The sequence below is a fragment of the Alligator mississippiensis genome, chromosome 3 (assembly GCF_030867095.1).
Source record: "Alligator mississippiensis isolate rAllMis1 chromosome 3, rAllMis1, whole genome shotgun sequence".
Lineage (NCBI taxonomy): Eukaryota > Metazoa > Chordata > Crocodylia > Alligatoridae > Alligator > Alligator mississippiensis.
Genome location: NC_081826.1, coordinates 140,930,784 through 140,939,342, shown reverse-complemented (window position 1 = coordinate 140,939,342; position 8,559 = coordinate 140,930,784).

Below are 8,559 nucleotides of genomic sequence, written 5' to 3'. Positions count from 1 at the left end.
GTACTGTAGCAATGAAGTTTGGTGCATGGGGCAGCCTGCCCTCATCCCACACACAGATCTGGGGTGCATGTCTCCACCCATGCTTGCCTAGGAATGCATGCAGTGGCAGGAACTTCCCTCCCCCTGCCCCCACCCCCTCCCCAAAACAAGCCACTCATGGCTCCATCCCACACCTTACCCTGACTGGGCAATGCCTGGTGGCGCCCCTTTGCTTTGGTGCCTGGGGCAGTTACCCTGCTCACTTCCCCCTTGCTACAGTACTGAACCAGGCCCAAGAGAAAGGCTGGAGAACACACTGTCTAATGGCTTTTCTGTAGTGTGCTGGCTTGAACACTGTGCTAGGTTGAAAACCTCCTCTGGATTAGCCCAGAACCTGGGTCTTCTGTTCCCCGGTGAGTGCCTTAAGTGCTCAGTTCTTGAAGCTAAAACATGGCAGGGCCCTCCTCCTCTGTCTAACACTGGCTCGTCATATATATTTGTCTGGCTACAGTTTCATGACTTATGCTTGCCCAGGGTGCATATCTACAGCACTTTTTTTTTCTCTGACATTCCAAGCCCTTGTCTGTAATGCTATTGATAAAGTATTTTTCTGACTTCTAATATTTTCTATCCACTCTAACTTCCACTGTGAGTATTATTTCCTGGTTCATAGTATCCTCAAAACCAGAGAGGAAAACTACTTATCTCCCAGTCCATATCTCTGCCAATGCAGGTGTAACTGCCTAGTGCTTGCCAGGGGGTGCCCAGGATGGCCCCTAGCACCAGCATTAGGTCAGTAGTGGCACTCCACTTTCCTAAAACCTGCCTCAGTTCCTCACTTACCATGTTTTTGGTCTTGCAGTTTCTTTGTACCTTAGGGCCTTTTCACGCATTGTACTTTGAGCCACACAAATGTTAATTGGCTTAGTACTAGCTTCAAGTTTGCAGCAGTCACACCTAGCAGTCTAGAAACCTCTAACTGTCCCCCATCTGCAGAGCTGTAGCTTGCCACTAGTGGCTTGGCGAGCAGGAAGTCCCTTCCAGCCCTGAGTTTCTATGAGTCTTACTCACCACAGCAGCAGCACTCTAGACTGTGGGGAGTGGAGGGAGGTACAGGGTCCCTTGAGAGTGAGCATGAGGGACTTGGTGGGGAGCTATACAAGGAACTCGCTGCCTGCCCAGCTCCTGGCTCCCAACTCCCAGCTCCAAGCACCCAAATGCACTTGCTGTCACGCACATCTGGGGACATCTCTCAGCCACACACATCCCTCAGGCTGTTGCTAGAGCCTGGGCAACTTCATCCTGAGGGGGGGGTCATCTGCTCCCCTGCCTCTCCCTCACCTCCCTTCCCTTCTCCACCCGCCCTCCCCACCAGTTCTGCTGCACATCCACCCTGCCTCCCTGCCCCAACCCTCCTTGGTGCTCCCAGGCCAGGCAGGGGTAGCCCAGCAGTGAGTGGGGCAAGTTGACAGACATCCCTTCATTTCCCCAGCCGCCCCACCCCCCCAGTGTAGGGGGAGGTGCAGGCAGCAGCCCCAGGAAGCTCGCAGTGTCAGAGGTGGTAGCAGTGGGCAAGGGACCAGAGCCAGGCCTGGGGCTAGGGACTGTGGCAGCAGCACTGGCTGGTACAGCTAGCTCCTCCCCAGGTTGGTTTCATTCCACAGCTGGAAGCAGAATTCGCCCACAGTTGGCTCCCATGTCCACATAAACAGCAGCAGAGCCCTGAGCCCACAGCCCAGATCCATCCACAGCCACACCACCTGCTGATATGATCTGACACATGGCCCCAACCTCATGTGCTGGATCAGTCCATTGCTCTGCACATTAGATTGGGCCCACTGCCCTGGCCCTGGCCTTGCATGTGCCATATTGGACCCCAGCCCTGCATGTGCTGGATTGGCCCCAGGCCCTAGCTCCATGTGTGCCAGAAGATGCCTGTTGCCCCAGCCCCCTTCAGCAGTCCAATCTGGCATGTTGATCCCACGCTGGATTGTGCCCATGGACCAATCCCATACTCTGGATCCTGTCCAGATCAACCCAGCACCACTTATCTGGCCCACAGCCCAGAAGGTTTGGGCACCACTGGCTTATGTGATAAGTTGTCTAATTACATCTGTTTGGAAATGGGTGTGATTTAAAGCTGGCTTAGCTAAACCAGTGCTAAAAGATATGGGAACACATTTATTTACAGTTTAAATCAGTTTAACTAAAGTTAATTATGAGATTTAGATTCAATTTTAGTAAGCAACTCTTAAGGAAGCAAACAAACAAATGTCCAGACCAGAATTTGCTCTGGTTTAATCAACATTAGAGACTTCTAGCCTTCAGTGCTACAGGGTGCATCTATACATGCAATTAATGCTATTTAGGCTTACTGTGCAGATGTAATTAGACAACTTTGGAGCTTTTATAGGTAGATTAAGCTAATCATATGATAAGGGACCAACAGAATATGCAATTTCCCAGATTTTGCAAATTCTGCAAAATGCAGCATAATCCACAAAGTCCATAGGGTGAGAGGGGGAACTTATCAAGTGCTGCAGCAGCTCACCAGGGTGGGGAAAGGGAGGGGGGCTGACTGCTTGAAGGGCTGCCAGCAAGATGGCTACTGCGCCCGCCCCTCACCACTGATTGGTGGCAAGAAGCAGGGCCACATGACAGGCAGCTCCTGCAGCCAATCAGTGGTGAGAGGTGGGGCCACTGGGGCCTCTCAGCCAATCAGAGGCCTGGGGGTGGGCAGGGCCTCCACACTGCCTGGCTGCCTGGGCCAGCATTCTGCCTGTGAAATCAGGGGGAAGGCCCTGTGAATTAGGTAGGTCCCTACATATGAGCCAAAGATGTAAAGCAGTGATTCTCAAACATGGTTCTGTAGCACCCTGGGATGCCATGAAACCCTTTTTAAGGGCAGTGCAAAGTGTCATGCAATGTTAGCACTGTTAGGTCTTTATAAGATAAACCCAAAGATTTCAAACAGGAATCCAATGTGTCAGGAAGATGCTGACCTGTTGCAGTCTTTCTGAGTTCTTTACAACAGAAGAATTGCTCTGTTATTTTTCCGTAGTCAAAAAACAAGTAAAAGCTAGGAGCTGGAATTTTCTAAGGGATGCCCTGAGTATAAAAAGGCTGAGAACCACTGGTCTATATAATCTAGTCTGATCTCCTAAAATAATATAGGCCAGTGGTGCCCAGACCTTCTGGGCTGTGGGCCAGATAAGTGGTACTGGGTTAATCTTGACAGGACCCAGTGCATGGGATTGGCCCATGGGCACAGTCCAGTGTGGGATCAACACGCTGACATGTGAGATACCAACAATGCAGTTGTGTATACAAGTAGTAAATTACTGCATAGTAACAAGTAGTAGATGACTGTGCAGTAACTAGAGTTACTGTACAGTAGCATAGCTGGATGGCTTTTAGATGATGCTGACTGTGCAGTAGTTTGTTACTATTGTGCAGTAGCATCACATTACGCTTCCTGCCACATGGTGCCACTGTGCAGTAATAATGAGCTACTTCACAGTCAGCATCTTCTGTAGGCAGAGCTGACCCAAGCAGGGGGCGGGTGCAAATCAGCCCATGCAGGGCCCCACCCCCACTCCAAGCTGGGCCCCAGACCCAAAGAAGCTGCTGCCACTGATGCCAGCAGCAGCACTGGCAGTGGGGGGGAGGGGTAGCAAATAGCTGGATGCAGAGCCACAACTTCCCCCAGCTCTGCGGGTCCCCCCAAAGCACAGGGACCAGGGTGGTTGCCCCAATTCGCAACCCCCCCAGATGGCCCTGTCTGTAGGCATAACTAATATGATTCTTTTAATATTAACTGTGACCGGCTCCCGGGAGGCCCCCTATCTCCACGGCCCGCCCCCTGTCTCTGTGACAGGGGGCCTACTCAGGGCCAAGCTCTTCGTGGCCCGCCCACCTGTCTCTGGGCAACCGCCCGCCTATCTCGCCCACTACGCCTTTGATGATAATTAGTTCAATTAAGATGTTAATTAAGCGGGAGGCTACCCATTGTAATGCCCCAATGCCAGGGGGCGCTCTGCAGCTCCAACCTCCCCTAATACTGCAGCCCAGGCCTCGCAGATGGCATCTCGGTGTTCATCTCTTCTGGCCCCCACGCTGGGCCCCAGAAATCTCCTAAACAGGACCCCTCTATGATCCCTCCTGATCAGGCGGCCTCTCCGCCTTCATCCAGGCTACTAGCCCTCCCGAAGCCATTTTCCCCTCTTGGGTGTGGTCCCCCCGGGACCTTCGGCTAACTAGCCCTGGCCCACCTCCAGGCCAGCCGGGACCCCAGGCCAGCCGGGACCCCAGGCCCCTGGCTCTTGGGCGTCCCTCGCGGTGGGCCCCCGGCCCTTTTGATCCTCTCTGGTCCTGGCCCCAGCATGGGCCAGTCGAGGGTACTATCCCCTTCGGGCTGGGTCTCTAGTCCCTCACTCTCTCTTCGGGCTCATCGCACTACTACCCCCTTTTTCCCGGGGTCACCGCAGCATCACCCCCGCTAATCATTCACTCTCTCAGGTTCCGCCCTCTGGGCCCCTCCACATATGCAGGGTTACCCACCCGGTGGTGGGAGCTAGGGGTTAAGGCGCCCCAACCCACCTTTCACCAGGGTGGTAACTGGCCTGGCATTTCCTGGGGGCTCCCACGCCACTGAGAGCCCCACCAGACCACCCACTCCCAGCAGGGTGCATTTTCAGGTCATGCCCAATACCAGGAGCCTCCTAACCATCCCCTTGCAGCTCCCTTACCTCCAGGTCATTCACAGCAGCCCTATGACCAGACAATGTTGCTGCCTGTCCTCCTGCAGCCAAACTGCCTTGTTTATATGGGCAGCCCATGTCTCAAAATGGCTGCCCTAATCAGGCACCTGGAGGCTGCCAGCTCCAGGCCCTTAAAGTGGTAGGCACACACAGTGCACTGCCACATTAATGTTACTTTTATTTTATACAAAAAACGTAATGTGTTTAGCAAATCAACTAGATTTTTGCAAACTACATTTTACAACTAGATTTAACTGCAAGAAATGTAATTGCAAGAATTTTTTTGCAAATTTTTTTTTTTGGGGGGGGGGGAGGGTTGAAAAAATCTAGTTGGTCTAATAAAAGATATCACTTCTGTCATGAGTCCTGATTGCTTTTTTCTCTAGACCAATACAGCTACAACCTGGGTACCTATGTTTAGCAGTACATTCAGAAACTATGGCACTTTTCACAAACACAAACTGAATTATATCCCTATTTCATACTTCTAAAATAGTTATTTACTCTGGTTTCACATAGAGAAATGAAATATGAAGGATCAGACACTTAGCATAGCGCAGGAGGTAACATTGCACCAGCAGAAGCCAGCAAAATGATCTCAGAACTTCCCTCGGACAACTAATGTTTGAGGGCTGGATGGGGTGGGTAAGGCACCATTCTGGAGTTGTAGTGGTCCTCAGCCAATGAAATAATTTGAAGGAAGTCATTAAAACTGGTGTACATGGTTGCAGCCCTTTGGTTGATCTGACTTGATCCAGATGCTGACTGCCCGAATCATCAAAGCTCTCTGAATCTTTTCCGAAGATTTGGAGAGCTTTGAATCGATTCGGACTTTTAAATTGGTCCCCTAATTTGATTCGGATTTGGAGATTCGGTCACCGAATCAGGCCGAATCTCCTCCGAATTGAATCACCACCCAAAGCTTCGCACAGCCCTGTTATCCTCCCTTCAACTTCCTTTCTGCAGATGTAGGTTAAGACCTTTAGCAAAGCCATGCTGTTTAGGTTCCCCAGGTGCAAGGCCCAGGATTCACTGAAAAATATTTTTCTTCCTTCCCTAAAACCTGTACCAAATTGTTCTGCCAAGGCAACTTCAGGTATTCAGTCCCACCAGAGTGGTCTGTACAGCAGTTTAGTAATGTATACAAATATGGAGTGAGTTTGTGGAAGGACTGGTAACTTAGGATGCTCCTCAGTGAAATGTGTGGTAGAATCAGAGACATCCTGTTTCCCCAGAGACTCAGGTTATCATCACAGAGCTCACTCAGTCAGCATGAAGCAACTTGTGTTCTACATCATGCATCATTGGAGCATGAGCTGTAAATGCAACACTGGCATTTTGACTTGTCCCAGGTTTGGCAGCACTGTCTCCACTGATTGCCTTCACCATCATGGGAAAACCTCAGGACAGATGGTCCCAGCAGTAACTGTAGCCTGCCAAGTTGCCAACAGCACAACTCCTTATGATAGACTGTAAAATGACTACACCAAATTGCGAGTTGAAATATTGGTCCAGTGCCCACATTGGTTTTAACTTACACAGTGCCAGCCTGTTGTACTGTATTTCAGAAACCTGTCCTGCCCTGGAAAGGCAGTTGATACCTTGTTGAATGTCTAGCATGGACAGTAAACATGGCTGCAACATGGGCCTATAAACTGATTGATTCTCAAATACTAATCATCTCATGGATGAGTAGTCTTTCTACACAGCATCTACACGTGTTGGAATGCTCATTAGCCTATTTTAACGTGCATTAAAGTGTCACTAAAAAAATTGTGCTATTTAGCTAATGCACATTAAAATAAACTAATGAGAATTAAGTGCCACCTAAAAACGATGTTCTTTAGCTAACGTGCATTCAGACACACTAATGCACATTTTCCTAGTACCTCACATTGGAGGTGTTAAATTTAACGTGCATTAACTAAATTGTGTTAATGCACATGTAGATGTGCCCAGGATCAACACTGGTGGGAGTAAACATGACTGATGGAGATGGAACTTCTTATAGCACAAAAGTGGAGGTTCTCTTGAAGAATGGGGTTTTGCTTGTGCCAGGGACCATCCATGCCACATGAAACAGTCTGGATGAAGAGAAATCAAAGGGTAGAAGAGACGCAGCTGATCTGGAAACATTGACAAACTTCAGATCCACAGGAAGAGTGAAAACAGAGTAGAGAACAGTGCATCTCAGGACTTTTACGATTTTCAGCAATTTCAGATGCAACTAAGGAACCCCTTTGCTACGGCTATGTTCCTTACTTTCCTACCACATTGCTCCTGAGAAGACTGAACTAGAAACCCTAAGTGCTCATAGGCCAAGTTGAACTCTGTAGGAGCATATGCAACAAACTAGGAGAGCTCAGGAGGTCCCAAACATTGTTTTACAGATCTGAGATGGCAGAATCCCACACCCCTGGATCGGACTCCAACAAGAAGGCTAAGCCTGGAGCGTTCCTTTCTGTGTCCAGGCTAGAAAAAGTGATAAGATTTTATTCAGATCTGGTCAGTATGGACACATGTGGAACACAGCAACCTAACCTATTCACCAAAGACTGGTGACCATACAGCCATCACACACTGTAAGTTTAAAAGAAACCACAATGTCCATTCTATCTAACACCTTGACTAATACAGACCACCAAATATCCTCCAGTGCTTCCTGAGTCAAGCCTATAACCAGAGGCTTGATGTAGGCATCTCTTTTAGAAATACATTCATTCCTGATTTATATATTTCAAGGGATGGAGAAGCACCACAACTTTTGGTGAGTCATTCCAAAGGTCAGTTCATAAATTCATAGGTTGTGAAGCTGGAAGGGACCTCGGAAGATCCTTGGGTGCAGCCCCCTGCACTAGGCAGGAAAGACAACTGGGGTCAGGTGACCCCAGCAAGGTGACCGTCCAGTCTCCTCTTGAAGATTTCCAGGGTAAGTGATTGCACCATCTCTGGAAAGAGCTTATTCCACAGTCTGGACACCCTAATTGTGCAGAAGTTTTTCCTAATGTTGAGCCTGAAATGGTCTTCCAGGAGTTTATGGCCATTACTCCTGGTTTTCCCCAAGGCTGCCCTAGTGAACAGTTGTTCACTGAGCCCTTCATGTACACCCCTGATGTAGCGGTAAGCTGCAATCAAGTCCCCTCTCAGCCTTCTCTTTTTCAGGCTGAAGAGTCCCAGGTCCCTCAGCCTTGCCCTCACTTATCAAAAGTTCACAATTTATTTCTGTCTTGAATGTGTTTAGCTCTATTTTCCAGCCTTTGCCTATCAAACCACAGGGCCTTGCACTAGCAGAAATCTTCCTACTGTGCAAGTAATTTTAGGCTATGAGGTAATCCTACACCAGGAAAATGTAGCTGTGCTAGCAGAAGCCAGGTTGAAGATGATGCTGGAAGCTCAGAGTGTGCAAAAGATGCTGATCCTCCAAATGCATGGGCCTAGCCTTCTACAGATCCCATGGCATCCACAGGACTAAAGCTGGCCCTGCATCCTCTTCTGTGTAAGAACAGACCTCATCCCATGACGAATCAATGCATGGAAAAATGCCAGTGAGCAGGGGCCATTCCAAAAACTCTACTGGGCAGGGCACAGTGTCTTCCTCACTTTTGCTTCTTCTGTGCATTTTATCAGGGAGAAGGTATACCTCTTCTGCCTCTTCCAGGAGAGTGTCAATTATGATTGGTTCTACTAGCAATTTTTAAAAATATAAAGCTACCTTTAAATAGAAGCTGATTTTTATCCCCACATATTCTAACAAACAGAGAGAAAATCATACAAAACTAGATCATTTGAAATATGTTTTTATACAAAGCACTAGCAGTTG